At 55.2% G+C, this 17,397-nt stretch overlaps 1 protein-coding gene across 4 annotated transcripts in view; it reads right to left on the reverse strand.

The window, feature by feature from the left end:
* The window catches only part of ERBB4 (erb-b2 receptor tyrosine kinase 4), a 2,687,977-nt gene that overhangs the window by 1,347,200 nt on the left and 1,323,380 nt on the right, over nt 1–17,397 (reverse strand). The gene's annotated exons all lie outside the window — the stretch shown is intronic.

Here is a 17,397-nt window from a genome sequence, read left to right on the forward strand (position 1 = left end):
AATGTGAAATGAATGTGCCTTTACTATATTCATATCAGACCCCAGTAAACATTTTGGGTCGAGATTTAATGACCAAGTTAAACATGACAATCTCGTTCACGGAGGAGGGCATAGTATGTTCAACTCCAGGAATGCACTATTCAAATGTATGCGAAATAATTAGAGCATACACAGGGCACACAGCCATGAGGGCTATACCATTAGAGCCAGAAATATTTGCATATAGTATTCGTGTACTTACGGCAGGACTGAGAGGCCTTGCAGACAGAATCATGAGAACCCCTGATGAATTCCTATTCAGACCAAGAATAATGATGCACGAGGAAAAGGGACAAGTATTTCCCTTGATGATACACACAGCTGCAGTACAAGGGAGAATGGCCTTGATTGATGGTTATGATGACGAGGTCCGACAATGGTGCGCAGTAATCACCATTGAAGAAGGATATCGATTGACTTACATCACCAATGACGATCTGTTTGAAGAGCAAGCAGATATGGGAGAGACACTGGTGGAAGTGAGTCTCACCTTTTGAGTAAAAATTATCAAAAGAGAAGTGCCTTAGAGAATGATGTTGGTACAAAACCATCCTGAATATTTTGATGACGACATGGCCCAGGTACCTGCCTCAGTATGGACCACAGGCCCCTATGAGGTAGGCCTCTTGAAAGGGGTTAGAGAACTGAAAATTAAAATGAAACGAGGAGCAATTCTCCCAGAAGCCCAACAATATCTCATGTCCAGAGAGGCAGATGAGGGGATTTTTAAGACCATTTCTGCAATGATGGAGCAGGGCGTCTTAGTGACATCAGAGTCATCATACAATACTTTGGTTTTCCAATCAAGAAATCAAAGGGAGGGTCTTGGAGGCTAATCCAGGATTTACACCCAATAAATGATATTGTTGAGGCCGAGTTCCCTTTATTCCCTAACTCGGCTACAATCCTATGTAATATACCTGTTGAGGCAAAATATTTCACAGTGATTGACTTTAAAAATGCATTTTTCTCAATCCTGTTGCACCGTGACTCACAAGATCTGACGTCATTCACATCAAGACAGATGTGTCTGAAGAGCACAAGGCTACCCCAGGGGTATTGTGAGTCTCCATCTATTTTTACAAATGGATTTAAGCAATATTGCACTAAAAAGTGTCATCCTGCAATATGTGGATGCCATCTTAATTTGCAGTACAACAGAAGAGCAATGCAGGCACGATTCTGTTCAGCTTCTGACTATGCTGGCTGAGAAAGGATATAAGGTTGACAAGGAGAAGTTACAATATTGTCAATGGGAAGTGCTGTTCATAGGCCAGCTGATCTCCCATGAGGGAAAGAGAGTGACCCCAGAAAGGGCTGAAGCCATATTGAACACGGTTAAACCACACACGATAAAACAGATGCAGAGCTTTTAGGTCTATGTAACTATGTCAGAGCATGGGTCTTCGACTATAGCTCCGCCACTAAGCCTTTACTTCAGGCCCTAAAGAAGGCCCATGTAACGAAAGAAAAGATTGAATGGTCTGAGACCATGGCGAAAGGATTTGCTGAACTCTAAAAAGCCATTTGCACAGCACCAGTTCTAGGGATTCCCAATTATGCAGAGGATTTTTACCTGTTTTCACACACAAATGGCAGCGTTATGACGGCAGTACTCACACAGAGAACCTGATTGGGGTACAAGGCCCTGGCATACTATAGTGGAAATTTGGATCCAGTAATGGATGTTAAGAAAAGTGAAAATATAAGGAACATGCTTATCAGAAATGATATTACGGTCAAGCAACCTGTGGTACCTAGACAAACCACCTTGTGGGGACTACCTATTGTGAAAGGACATTTTCCATGTGGTAATTGCTTAATGTGTAAATATACAGTAGAGACCAAACAAATCCAGTTGAATACTTCGAAAGTATGGTTTCTTAATGAAATGACGAATTGTAATTCTGAAAATGTTGTGTATTTAATCACATGTCCATGTAAGCTACAATATATTGGTAAAACCAATAGGAAGTGTAAGACCAGAATGACAGAGCATCGAAGCTGCATTAAAAATAAAGTTATTACGGCTCCGATGATTAAGCACTTTCTAGAGAAGGGACATAAAAAATCCATGGTTCAAACAAACATAGACAGACAGGAGACTTTCCACCTTTGAACAGAAGATGATATTCGAATGCCAGAGCCACATTAAAGGGCTTAATGAGGAGGTAGAGTGGCACAATGTACATTTGTGATATGTTTGATTAATCTGACATATTGTTTTTATAGAACTTATATTATCCTGCTGTTCTCATACTGTGCAAATGTTTTTAAGTGGACAGAATAAGTAGGTCTAATTTTCATGTGGTCCAGGCTTACTGAATTTTTTACATCTATATCTGCACATTCTGTGCTTAAATACTCGTTTGGAGTCACAATGTATACACAGACATGTCATTAGGATTGCTGCGCTAATACTTTTCACCACCATGTGACTAGGATGTAGTAAGATGGCGCATGTTGGGTTCTCTCCAAGTTTTACATCTGTAACTGTTCACCTTGTGTTAATACACACTGTTGTCCGGTGGCTGCGCTCTATCCATATACTTCTTATCGCACATTTATGCATTTTTAGTTGTGGTTATACATTTTTCACCATCTTGTGAACAAGATCTAGTAAGAGGCTTTGTGTCTGGCTCCTTTGAAGTGTTTTCAGGTGCCTGTCGCTGTGAGAGATAAGTGTGGACAGCGATAGTCCTTTGTTTGTGTTGCTTGCTCCTCACGCGAGTGTCTTTTAGTCCTATCTTAGTGTTTGCTTTTGAAACGTTTGTACATTGGCGCGAAGACGACGTAACGTAGCTCACGGACATTAGTCTCGACTGGTATAGCGATGGTTAAGCAAGCTTTTCCGTGTTACTTAGATGTGTATTTGGACACAGTTCACGTGTGTCGAGCGGTACCTTAGACTTTAAGCAAGCTCATGTCCCACGTGCTAGATAAGGGGTATGTGCTGAGTATACCTTTGTAGGCGTTGCATTATTTGATGCTACTTGGACAATTATGTCTTTTGTATGTGGACTACGGTTGATGGGAATGGTTTCCTTTTTCCCTTTTGCCTCCATGTTTCAGTTTAAGGTTATGCTGGACTCCTTTGTGGTCTCCCGTATGTTGACATTAAGAGCTGGGTGCCATAGTAAAGACTAGAGGTAATATATGTTTATCTCTATGGGTGATGGTGCATACACGGGTGCTTTCAAAAGGTGGGTGTCAAATTGTGGCGCACATCTCACAAAGATGGCATTTTAGGAGCACATGGTGTGGTTTCTTGTAGCAGCTTTGTTATTTCAGTTGGTGCAACGGTGGTAGTTACTATATGTTATGTTTGTTTTAAACTTGATATGCAGGTCGTAAATCCAGAAGGGTGACTTGGAGTGCCCAGTGACTAAAAGAAAACTTGATACAAGAAGTTTTGATGCTATTTGATGGGGCGGTGTCCCTAGCGCTACTCACCAACACTCATAGAGGTATAGTAGCTTGTGGTTTTTAGGGGAAGACTCAATTTTTTGGTTTTCCTCGGTAAGCCCTGACTTTGGGCATCACTTGTGCGGTCTAGACGGGCTCTTTGAATAATGATAATCTCATGGCTCACTTTCTGATGCTTGTTGTTTGGATGTCATTTGTAGGTGACGCCCTGCTTGGATTATCGCTCCTGGTTACTCAGGATCACATGGTGGTGAAAATTTATGAAATAAGGTTCTCCCCTGAAGAAAGTTCTAGCATTTGAAAGCTTGAAGAACTGAAAAATGTCGGGATATGTTGATAATCGACACGTTGTGTAAATGTTTAGCGGATGTTAAATGTTATGTGTCTGTGAAATCTTTGATGTTGTAAATTGTTTGTGGTATAATTTTCCCATTAGATTGGTGTTATACCCACCATGTGGGTCATAATCTTGGGCGGCACAAAGTGTTTTTAAACAAGTTGTTCTAACAATGTTTTATTGAATTTTGAATATATGAAAATTAAAAAGATCTAATGTAAAATGTGTGTTATAATCCTAGTCCATTTTGTCAGGACTTAAAGGTATGGGTGACCATTAATCATCTCCTCTCAGACAGATGAACAATCCAATAGACTAAGGTTTTACACCCTTCCTCCTTGGTGTATACATACATACACATGGCAAAAGAACATTTAGCTGCAACACTCGCAGTAGACTGGTTCATACCGAGTTTAGCCGAGCATGTTGCATTTTTTATAGTAAATTGTATAATATGTCAACAATTCACAGCTGTGCAGACATTAAAATTAATGATTCAAGTATCTAACGGGTACAGGTACTTAATTGTTGTGGTGTGTCAATTTTCTAGATGGATTGAGGCAGGTCCCTGTACACACACAGACTCTACCTGTGCGGCCACATTTTTAGTGAGGGAAGTGTTCTCCAGGTGGGGGGTGTGTGAAGTTCCCGTCGGAGTATCATCCGCAAGGTAACAGGATATGTGAGAAGCTCAATGGCTTGTTAAAGGAAAGGATAGCCTAGTTGAAGCTGACTCTAAGAAAGGGATGGTTGCACTGCCTTTCTTTGGCACTATATGCACTTAAGAACCAACCCGGATCTGACCATCATCTTACGCCACACGAGATAGCCACAGGAAGAAGAATGCATACTCCTCTGACACCCTGAGATAGAGCTAGATGTGATGCCCAATCAACAGGAGATATTTTAGGGTCTGAAATGCAAAACTACCTGAACTGCATGTCATCTTGCCTTACTGTAATTTCAAACCTGCTGCAGCGACGACGAAAGGGGTGCATGGCAGCACCGAACACAGAAGGAGACATTACTACAGATGTACCTCAAGGACTTTGTATACCATCCATCTTCCCTGGAGACACCGTCCTTGTAAGGAACCATACAATGAAAAAGTGGGGCATAGTCATTCCAGTCCCTAGAAGATTTGATGGGGGAATGAATGAGCTTGAAATGGATGTGATTAGCAATGACACACATACACTTGTGGTAAGAAACAAACGGAAAAGCCAGAGACAGGGTCAGCAGGGAATGAATGAAGAAAGGTTACTAACAACCACACGCATGCAAACACTGAATGCACACAAAACAGGCCTAGTGTCAATGACTGCAGAACCACAAGCCAAAACAGTAGAGAAGAAGAGACTGCCTGCCATAAGAAATTCCACAGCAGATGTTGCGGAAAGACAAGGAGAGTTGGGAGGAAAGCCAACAGAAGCAGCCACGTCCGAGAAGCTCTCAGCACAAACAACTGATAGTAGACTCATTATGGCTGTTCACAGCCAAAGCAAGGAAATGACAAGAGGAACTGAAGAATAAATCTGCAGAGACTGTAGGGCCAAACATATATGTTCCAACACAGGGGACAAGTACCAGTACCAGGTCAGTGTAGAGGAGGTCCCAAATAAAGCATGCACTCCAGTCGCCCATTTTGAGGTACCAGGAATGTTCCCACCAAAATACGTGATGCATGATGAGCAAATAAACCAGCAGAGAGCCACAGTAAGGCTCTGCCCAGTACCCATCAGAAGTGCAACACCTATTGAAGTACCGATACCCAGAAAACCATGGACAGTAAGGTATCCATTAAGAAAGCCCTACCAACAGATGAGACGAAATGAAGAGTACCTAAGTACAGTCCCGGAAGAAACCAAAAAGGTCTTAATGGAAGATGAATGGTGACGTCACGGGGACCCGGACAGACTCACAGATAGCTGAAATGATGACCCAAGAATGACACAAAGAGACGAAGCGCCATGAATAAAGATATCGTGAACCTAAAGTGGAAGAACGATGTTGAAATGCAAAGAAGTTCAAGATGTAAGCAAGATGAAGATATTCAACCAGGTTACACCTGTAAATATGCTTGGAACCACAAGAAAGCTAAGAAAACAGTGTGGCTTGCTGTGCTAAGTAGAAGAATAGTGTGGCAAGCGCCATTATACATAAATCTACCTCAAATGAAGTAGTTTAGTTTAAGTATATTCCACTTTGGACAAAAGCAGAACCAGCCCAGATTACCAAAGGCCAAACGCAAGAAGATTCATATTCTAGCAATACGAGGAGAGGCGGCTGCATCGACACTCGGCACAAGCAATTTGTGCCAGGGAAGCCAAGGTCATACCAATAGATGAGGCAAACAGTAGCTACATATAATTGAAACCTAAGAACTTAATATCCTGTCTCTGAAAGATCAAGATAAGGAAGCGTAGGCAGGTGGCAAGCTAAATAAGAATCAAATACACAAAATTGAGAGAAAATAGACAAATTCACGGTGTGTGAAGCACATGACCAGAGAGCTAGAAGAAGCACGGGTTCACACCTACGCTTGGCATCCGCCCAGGCAGAGATATCAGAACCTTTTCAATAATTAACACAGAGTTGTTGAAGCGATGATTGATTGTAACCATAATTGGAGAAAGGCCGGGTAAATAAGGGGCACCCCGCACCTGGCCGACCGTTCTGCGTGCTGCTAAGTGAAGTGGAAGAATATGCATGGGGTTGGTGCCAACCCAATCACAAGGGACCAAATAATCTAGGGTCCTATCGTTAGTAGAACCAACGAGACGTTGTACTTTTAGTGACGTTTTCAGTAGTCATTTTGAAGGTGGGGTTTAGATGACTGCCTGAAAGTGTTTACCCAATCCCCTCACTCCGTTACCATATACAGATATAGTACTTATATTAAAGTTACCTTTTCCTAACCAATAGAATTACATGTTAACTTTGAGTGTTACACGTCAATTATGAGGAGTTTTGAGTGTAAATGTTACAACTTGTATGAAGTTCGTTGGAGTTGAAGCGAGAAGGACGATCACATCATTGCTGATTTCCATGTCTCCCCGTTTTTTGCAATTGTCATTAAACGGACTCCATTTGCCAAACCATTGAGTTTTCCTTATTGATTGGCATTGGAGTAATACATCTGCACCCCCATCCATCTCAAGGGTGCAGCTATCTCGTCTTAAAGTACTTTGGAGCAAACCTGGGCTCTATGGGCCAGCCGTGGGTCTCCGGAGTACAACAGTTAAGCAGAATAAGTATACAGTTTGCAGTGTGGTGGTTGCAGCAGAGGTGGGAAATACTACAGATTCAGTGAGAGGAGCCAAGGTTTGAGTTTTCTGCAGAATGAGGAGTGGAATGGATCAGATCTAATGGCTAGAGGGAGAGAGTTCCAGCTTTTTGTTGCTAATACTGGGAAGCTGTGACTCCCGGCTTTGGTTCTTTTGAATTTGGGCACAGTGAGAAGGTGACCTGAAGCAGCACGTGTAACCTTAGTAGTTTGGGTTGGGGTAAACAGGTTGGTGAGATATATGGGTGCAGTGTTGGTTAGACATTTATGGGTTATTGCCAACGTTTTGAATCTGATTCTGTCCTGTACCGGCAGCCAACATACATTGCATCTTATTTCAGACATATGCTCTCTTCTGCGGATGTTTTAGGCAGCTCGTAGGGCATTGTTTTGTGTGAACCGAAGTTTTTTAATGCTAATGGTTGAGGTGCCAGCCAGCAGAACATTACAATAGTCGGGTTTCAACAGGATGAGGGCTCTGGCTAAGGTCAGGCAGCTGTCAGGTGAGAGGTATGGTCTACATGTGTTGATGAGCTTAGCCGTGTAGGCTGCTGATTTGACAGTTGCGTTGACTTGTCTAGTTAAGGTTAATGACGAGTCCAGGTAAACACTCACAGGCCAATTCATGGAATAATTAGCACGGCGCAAGTGGCCAAAAACGTGCGATTCGCAGTGGAATAGCGAAAATCGCAGTGCAAGTGCGAAAATCGCACGAAAAGCAGCGCACATCGATTCATGGAAGGCAGTGCGCGAGAAAACCATCGGATGTGTGCTAAAAAAGTGCACGGCGCACGTTGGCACACAGGCCATCTAACGGCGTGCGCCAGGTCACAGCGAAAATCACACAGGCCACAGCGAAAATCATACATAGCGCAGCGCACACAACAAAAGTAGGCGGAACACGGGGCCTAACACTCAGAATGGGGAACAACTTGCCAAAATGTGGGCATCACGGGGAAAGTACAGGGTGCAAGTGCGCGGAACGCCCACACGCTCGCCTACAACCCGTATTCATGGAATCGAATTGGGCAAAAAAGCGCACGGTCAAACCAGCGCAGAGGCACAAACACGACCGCCACAAGAAAGCAGGCGGTAGCGTCTCTGCGCCTGTAATAAATGTGCGCCAAAAGGTGTGCCAACAAATAGCACCTATATACAGCCATGATGAATGTCCTATACTGTGGCCCTCCAAGACAAATGACGTGCAAAGGGGTACCCACAAACACAGACACCCGCTGACTGAAAAAAAACGTGTGCGTGTATTCCGGGGTGTGCGGGAAGTCTCACACGCGATTTGGCAGGGTACGTGCGCGGGAATTTCCACACGCGATTTGTATGGGTACGTGGATCTCAGGGGTGCGCGGGAAGTCACACACGCGATTTGGCAGGGTACGTGGATTTCAGGGGTGCGCGGGAAGTTCCACACGCGATTTGGCCGGGTACGTGCGCGGGAATTTCCACACGCGATTTGTCTGGGTACGTGGGTCTCAGGGGTGCGCGGGAAGTCACACACGTGATTTGGCAGGGTACGTGGATTTCAGGGGTGTGCGGGAAGTTCCACACGCGATTTGGCCGGGTACGTGCGCGGGAATTTCCACACGCGATTTGTCTGGGTACGTGGATCTCAGGGGTGCGCGGGAAGTCAGACACGCGATTTGGCATGGTACGTGGATTTCAGGGGTGCGCGGGAAGTTTCACACGCGATTTGTCTGGGTACGTGGGTCTCAGGGGTGCGCGGGAAGTCACACACGTGATTTGGCAGGGTACGTGGATTTCAGGGGTGTGCGGGAAGTTCCACACGCGATTTGGCCGGGTACGTGCGCGGGAATTTCCACACGCGATTTGTCTGGGTATGTGGATCTCAGGGGTGCGCGGGAAGTCACACACGCGATTTGGCACGGTACGTGGATTTCAGGGGTGCGCGGGAAGTTTCACACGCGATTTGGCCGGGTACGTGCGTGGGAATTTCCACACGCGATATGTCTGGGTACGCGGATCTCAGGGGTGCGCGGGAAGTCTCACACGCGATTTGGCCGGGTACGTGGATTTCAGGGGTGCGCGGGAAGTTCCACATGTGATTTGGCGGGGTACGTGCGTGGGAATTTCCACACGCGATTTGTCTGGGTACGTGGATCTCAGGGGTGCGCGGGAAGTCTCACACGGGATTTGGCAGGGTACGTGGATTTCAGGGGTGCGCAGGAAGTTCCACACGCGATTTGGCCGGGTACGTGCGTGGGTATTTCCACACGCGATTTGTCTGGGTATGTGGATCTCAGGGGTGCGCGGGAAGTCTCACATGCGATTTGGCAGGGTATGTGGATTTCAGGGGTGCGTGGGAAGTACCACACGCGATTTGGCCGGGTACGTGCGCGGGAATTTCCACACGCGACTTGGCTGGGTATGTAGATCTCAGGGGTGCGCGGGAAGTCCCACACGTGATTTGGCAGGGTACGTGCGCGTGAATTTCCACACGCGATTTGGCTGAGTACGTGTATGACAGGGGTACGCAGGAAATTCTACACACAATTTGGCTGTGTGCTCCCAGGTATTCCCTGTACACCCTCCACGGCCCCTGCAGGCAGCCGACACCACAGGGGACTACCCTGCACACCTGCTCATGTCACCCAGCACCCCCACCCCCCAGCAGTGCAGGGGCAGCCTCCACCAGGCCTCCACTCATGTCTCCCACCACCCCTACCCCCCAGGATCCAGGGGCAGCCTCCACCAGGCCCCCACTCATGTCTCCCACCACCCCCAGCATCCAGGGGCAGCCTCCACCAGGCCCCCACTCATGTCCCCCTGCACCCCCACCCCCCAGCAGTGCAGGGGCACCCTCCACCAGGCCCCCACTCATGTCTCCCACCACCCCCACCCCCCAGCCACAAGGGGCAGCCTCCACCAGGCCCCCACTCATGTCTCCCACCCCCCCCCCCCACCCCCCAGCAGTGCAGGGGCAGCCTCCACCAGGCCCCCACTCATGTCCCCTTGCATCCCCACCCCCCAGCATCCAGGGGCACCCTCCACCAGGCCCCCACTCACTCATGTCCCCCTGCACCCCCACCCCCCAGCAGTGCAGGGGCACCCTCCACCAGGCCCCCACTCATGTCCCCCTGCATCCCCACCCCCCAGCATCCAGGGGCACCCTCCACCAGGCCCCCACTCATGTCCCCCTGCACCCCCACCCCTCAGCATCCAGGGGCACCCTCCACCAGGCCCCCACTCATGTCCCCCTGCACCCCCACCCCCCAGCAGTGCAGGGGCACCCTCCACCAGGCCCCCACTCATGTCTCCCACCACCCCCACCCCCCAGCCACCAGGGGCAGCCTCCACCAGGCCCCCACTCATGTCTCCCACCACCCCACCCCCAGCATCCAGGGGCACCCTCCACCAGGCCCCGACTCATGTCTCCCACCCACCCCTACCCCCCCAGCAGTGTGGGGCACCCTCCACCAGGCTCCCACCCATGTCTACCACCACCCCCACCCCCCACCCACCATGGGCAGCCCCCACCAGGCCCCCACTCATGTCCAACTCATGTCTCCCACCAACCCCACCCCCCAGCAGTGCAGGGGCACCCTCCACCAGGCCCCCACTCATGTCCCCCTGCACCCCCACCCCCCAGCATCCAGGGGCACCCTCCACCAGGCCCCCACTCATGTCTCCCACCACCCCCACCCCCAGCATCCAGGGGCACCCTCCACCAGGCCCCCACTCATGTCCCCCTGCACCCCCACCCCCCAGCATCCAGGGGCACCCTCCACCAGGCCCCCACTCATGTCGCCCTGCACCCTCACCCCCCAGCAGTGCAGGGGCACCCTCCATCAAGCCCCCACTCATGTCTCCCACCACCCCCACCCCCCAGCATCCAGGGGCAGCCTCACCAGGCCCCCACCCATGTCTCCCACCACCCCCACCCCCCAGCATCCAGGGGCAGCCTCCACCAGGCCCCCACTCATGTCCCCCTGCATCCCCACCCCCCAGCAGTGCAGGGGCACCCTCCACCAGGCCCCCACTCATGTCTCCCACCACCCCCACCCCCCAGCCACCAGGGGCAGCCTCCACCAGGCCCCCACTCATGTCTCCCACCACCCCCACCATCCAGCAGTGCAGGGGCAGCATCCACCAGGCCCCCACTCATGTCTCCCACCACCCCCACCCCACAGCATCCAGGGGCACCCTCCACCAGGCCCCCACTCATGTCTCCCACCACCCCCACCCCTCAGCAGTGCAGGGGCACCCTCCACCAGGCCCCCACTCATGTCTCCCACCACCCCACCCCTCAGCATCCAGGGGCACCCTCCACCAGGCACCCACCCATGTCTCCCACCACCACCACCCCCCACCCACCATGGGCAGCCTCCGCCAGGCCCACACTCATGTCTCCCACCCACCCCCACCCCTCCAGCAGAGTGGGGCACCCTCCACCAGGCTCCCACCCAAGTCTACCACCACCCCCACCCCCCAGCCACCATGGGTAGCCCCCACCAGGCTCCCACTCATGTCCAACTCATGTCTCCCACCACCCCCACCCCCCCACCCCCCAGCAGTGCAGGGGCACCCTCCACCAGGCCCCCACTCATGTCGCCCTGCACCCCCACCCCCCAGCATCCAGGGGCACCCTCCACCAGGCCCCCACTCATGTCTCCCACCACCCCCACCCCCCGGCATCCAGGGGCACCCTCCACCAGGCCCCCACTCATGTCCCCCTGCACCCCCACCCACCAGCAGTGCAGGGGCACCCTCCACCAGGCCCCCACTCATGTCTCCCACCACCCCCACCCCCCAGCCACCAGGGGCTGCCTCCACCAGGCCCCCACTCATGTCCCCTTGCACCCCCACCCCCCAGCAGTCATGGGGCAGCCTCCACCAGGCTCCCACTCATGTCCCCTTGCACCCCCACCCCCCAGCAGTCATGGGGCACCCTCCACCAGGCCCCCACTCATGTCTACCACCACCACCACCCCCCAGCCACCATGGGCAGCCCCCACCAGGCCCCCATTCATGTCCAACTCATGTCTCCACCCCCCCCAGCAGTGCAGGGGCAACCTCCACCAGGCCCCCACTCATTTCCCCCTGCACCCCCACCCCCCAGCATCCATGGGCACCCTCCACCAGGCCCCCACTCACGTCCCCCTGCACCCGCACCCCCCAGCAGTGCAGGGGCACCCCCCACCAGGCCCCCACTCATGTCTCACACCACCCCCACCCCCCAGCCACCAGGGGCAGCCTCCACCAGGCCCCCACTCATGTCTCCCACCACCACCACCCCCCAGCAGTGCAGGGGCAGCCTCCACCAGGCCCCCACTCATGTCTCCCACCACCCCCACTCCCCAGCATCCAGGGGCAGCCTCCACCAGGCCCCCACTCATGTCCCCTTGCACCCCCAGCAGTCATGGGGCACCCTCCACCAGGCCCCCACTCATGTCTACCACCACCCCCACCCCCCAGCATCCAGGGGCAGCCTCACCAGGCCCCCACCCATGTCTCCCACCACCCCCACCACCCAGCATCCAGGGGCAGCCTCCACCAGGCCCCCACTCATGTCCCCCTGCATCCCCACCCCCCAGCAGTGCAGGGGCACCCTCCACCAGGCCCCCACTCATGTCTCCCACCACCCCCACCCCCCAGCCACCAGGGGCAGCCTCCACCAGGCCCCCACTCATGTCTCCCACCACCCCCACCATCCAGCAGTGCAGGGGCAGCATCCACCAGGCCCCCACTCATGTCTCCCACCACCCCCACCCCACAGCATCCAGGGGCACCCTCCACCAGGCCCCCACTCATGTCTCCCACCACCCCCACCCCTCAGCAGTGCAGGGGCACCCTCCACCAGGCCCCCACTCATGTCTCCCACCACCCCACCCCTCAGCATCCAGGGGCACCCTCCACCAGGCACCCACCCATGTCTCCCACCACCACCACCCCCCACCCACCATGGGCAGCCTCCGCCAGGCCCGCACTCATGTCTCCCACCCACCCCCACCCCTCCAGCAGAGTGGGGCACCCTCCACCAGGCTCCCACCCAAGTCTACCACCACCCCCACCCCCCAGCCACCATGGGTAGCCCCCACCAGGCTCCCACTCATGTCCAACTCATGTCTCCCACCACCCCCACCCCCCCCACCCCCCAGCAGTGCAGGGGCACCCTCCACCAGGCCCCCACTCATGTCGCCCTGCACCCCCACCCCCAGCATCCAGGGGCACCCTCCACCAGGCCCCCACTCATGTCTCCCACCACCCCCACCCCCCGGCATCCAGGGGCACCCTCCACCAGGCCCCCACTCATGTCCCCCTGCACCCCCACCCACCAGCAGTGCAGGGGCACCCTCCACCAGGCCCCCACTCATGTCTCCCACCACCCCCACCCCCCAGCCACCAGGGGCTGCCTCCACCAGGCCCCCACTCATGTCCCCTTGCACCCCCACCCCCCAGCAGTCATGGGGCAGCCTCCACCAGGCTCCCACTCATGTCCCCTTGCACCCCCACCCCCCAGCAGTCATGGGGCACCCTCCACCAGGCCCCCACTCATGTCTACCACCACCACCACCCCCCAGCCACCATGGGCAGCCCATACCAGGCCCCCATTCATGTCCAACTCATGTCTCCACCCCCCCCCAGCAGTGCAGGGGCAACCTCCACCAGGCCCCCACTCATTTCCCCCTGCACCCCCACCCCCCAGCATCCATGGGCACCCTCCACCAGGCCCCCACTCATGTCCCCCTGCACCCCCACCCCCCAGCAGTGCAGGGGCACCCCCCACCAGGCCCCCACTCATGTCTCACACCACCCCCACCCCCCAGCCACCAGGGGCAGCCTCCACCAGGCCCCCACTCATGTCTCCCACCACCACCACCCCCCAGCAGTGCAGGGGCAGCCTCCACCAGGCCCCCACTCATGTCTCCCACCACCCCCACTCCCCAGCATCCAGGGGCAGCCTCCACCAGGCCCCCACTCATGTCCCCTTGCACCCCCAGCAGTCATGGGGCACCCTCCACCAGGCCCCCACTCATGTCTACCACCACCCCCACCCCCCAGCCACCATGGGCAGCCCCCACCAGGCCCCCACTCATGTCCAACTCATGTCTCCCACCATCCCCACCCCCCAGCATTGCAGGGGCACCCTCCACCAGGCCCACACTCATGTCCCCCTGCACCCCCACCCCCCAGCATCCAGGGGCACCCTCCACCAGGCCCCCACTCATGTCCCCTGCACCCCCACCCCCCAGCCTCCAGGGGCACCCTCCACCAGGCCCCCACTCATGTCTCCCACCACCCCCACCCCCCAGCATCCAGTGGCACCCTCCACCAGGCCCCCACTCATGTCCCCCTGCACCTCCACCCCCCAGCATCCAGGGGGACCCTCCACCAGGCCCCCATTCATGTCCCCCACCAACCCCACCCCCCAGCAGTGCAGGGGCAGCCTCCACCAGGCCCCCACTCATGTTCCCCTGCACCCTCACCCCCCAGCAGTGCAGGGGCACCCTCCACCAGGCCCCCACTCATGTCCCCCTGCACCCCCACCCCCCAGCAGTGCAGGGGCACCCTCCACCAGGCTCCCACCCATGTCTACCACCACCCCCACCCCCCAGCCACCAGGGGCAGCCCCCACCAGGCCCCCACTCATGTCTCCCATGCACCCCCACCCCCAGCAGTGCAGGAGCAGCCCCCACCAGGCTCCCACCCATGTCTACCACCCCCCCACCCCACAGCATCCAGGGGCACCCTCCACCAGGCACCCACTCATTTCCCCCTGCACCCCATCCCCCAGCAGTGCAGGGGCACCCTCCACCAGGCCCCCACTCATGTCTCCCACCACCCCCACCCCCCAGCCACCAGGGGCAGCCTCCACCAGGCCCCCACTCATGTCCCCTTGCACCCCCACCCCCCAGCAGTCATGGGGCAGCCTCCACCAGGCCCCACTCATGTCCCCTTGCACCCCCAACGCCCAGCAGTCATGGGGCACCCTCCACCAGGCCCCCACTCATGTCTACCACCACCACCACCGCCCAGCCACCATGGGCAGCCCCCACCAGGCCCCCACTCATGTCCAACTCATGTCTCCCACCACCCCCACCCCCCAGCAGTGCAGGGGCACCCTCCACCAGGCCCCCACTCATGTCCCCCTGCACCCCCACCCCCAGCATCCAGGGGCACCCTCCACCAGGCCCCCACTCATGTCCCCCTGAACCCCCACCCCCCAGCAGTGCAGGGCCACCCTCCACCAGGCCCCCACTCATGTCTCACACCACCCCCACCCCCCAGCCACCAGGGGCAGCCTCCACCAGGCCCCCACTCATGTCTCCCACCACCCCCACCCCCCAGCAGTGCAGGGGCAGCCTCCACCAGGCCCCCACTCATGTCTCCCACCACCCCCACCCCCCAGCATCCAGGGGCACCCTCCACCAGGCCCCCACTCATGTCCCCCTGCACCCCCACCCCCCAGCAGTGCAGGGGCACCCTCCACCAGGCCCCCAATCATGTCCCCCTGCACCCCACCCCCCAGCAGTGCAGGAGCACCCTCCAACAGGCCCCCACTCATGTCTCCCACCACCCCCACCCCCCAGCCACCAGGGGCAGCCTCCACCAGGCCCCCACTCATGTTCCCTTGCACCCCCACCCCCCAGCAGTCATGGGGCAGCCTCCACCAGGCCCCCACTCATGTCCCCTTTCACCCCCACCCCCCAGCAGTCATGGGGCACCCTCCACCAGGCCCCCACTCATGTCTACCACCACCCCCACCCCCCAGCCACCATGGGCAGCCCCCACCAGGCCCCCACTCATGTCCAACTCATGTCTCCCACCACCCCCACCCCCCAGCAGTGCAGGGGCACCCTCCACCAGGCCCCCACTCATGTCCTCCTGCGCCCCCACCCCCCAGCAGTGCAGGGGCACCCTCCACCAGCCCCCCACTCATGTCCCCCCTGCACCCCCACCCCCCCAGCAGTGCAGGGGAACCCTCCACCAGGCTCCCACCCATGTCTACCACCACCCCCACCCCCAAGCCACTATGGGCAGCCCCCACCAGGCCCCCACTCATGTCTCCCACCCACCCCCACCCCCCAGCAGTGCAGGGGCAGCCCCCACCAGGCTCCCACCCATGTCTACCACCCCCCACCCCCCAGCCACCATGGGCAGCCCCCGCCAGGCCCCCACTCATGTCTCCCACCACCCCCAACCCTCATCCACCATGGGCAGCCCCCACCAGGCCCCCACTCATGTCCAACTCATGTCTCCCACCACCCCCACCCCCCAGCAGTGCAGGGGCACCCTCCACCAGGCCCCCATTCATGTCTCCCACCACCCCCACCCCCCAGCCACCAGGGGAAGCCTCCACCAGGCCCCCACACATGTCTCCCACCACCCCCACCCCCCAGCAGTGCAGGGGCAGCCTCCACCAGGCCCCCACTCATGTCTCCCACCACCCCCACCCCCCAGCCACCAGGGGCACCCTCCACCAGGCCCCCACTCATGTCTCCCACCACCCCCACCCCCCAGCATCCAGGCGCACCCTCCACCAGGCCCCCACTCATGTCCCCCTGCACCCAGGTCCTCACAATCCCCAATCATGTGTGTTATGGTCAGCCTCCACAGCCAAAAGGCCCTACCAAGTAACCCATTCACCCACATGGAAATGGAAATTACATGTTACACCCCCAATGTTCATAAAGCAAATGAACCCATGTCCGTCACACACAATGGTTGCAAATGAATGGGAAAACACCCAACATGACATGCATGAAACCAATGAGATGATACCACACAGTGAAGTATGAAATCAAAATTGTATTAAAAAAAATTGAATGCAAATGAAATGAAACAAACTACAATGGCAATGAAAAAAAGATAAGCTGCATGTCCGTCCAAAAAAATCAAAACTACAAATCCAAATCCAAAAAAATGTTGTTCAAAGTAACATTAAAAATAAAATCAATCAGAGAGAGAAAAATAAATGCAAAGACCATTGCTCCATGGAGAATAAATCAAAAATAAAAAAATAAAACAATCCAATGAAGAACTATATACAAAACATCCAAGGGTCCATGAGCCCAACTGAACAAAGGAAACCTACAAAAAACCCTAACTAAAATGCAACTATATACAAAAAGTGGATCAGTGTCCATCGACTCCAAATCATAAGAAGAAACAAATGAAACCTAAAACTAAAGAACTATATACAAAGGCGGCGGGCAAGTCCAGCGGTTCACTCCGTGGTGTTCCGGGCCAGGGCATCATCAAACTCCTTGTCTATGTCCCAGAGGTGGTCCTGTTCCATGGCCCCGAGGGTCAGCAGGGATGACGCCATCTGCTC

Source organism: Ambystoma mexicanum, chromosome 9 (genome assembly GCF_040938575.1).
Source record: "Ambystoma mexicanum isolate Mex_15411 chromosome 9, UKY_AmexF1_1, whole genome shotgun sequence".
Taxonomy (NCBI): Eukaryota; Metazoa; Chordata; class Amphibia; order Caudata; family Ambystomatidae; genus Ambystoma; species Ambystoma mexicanum.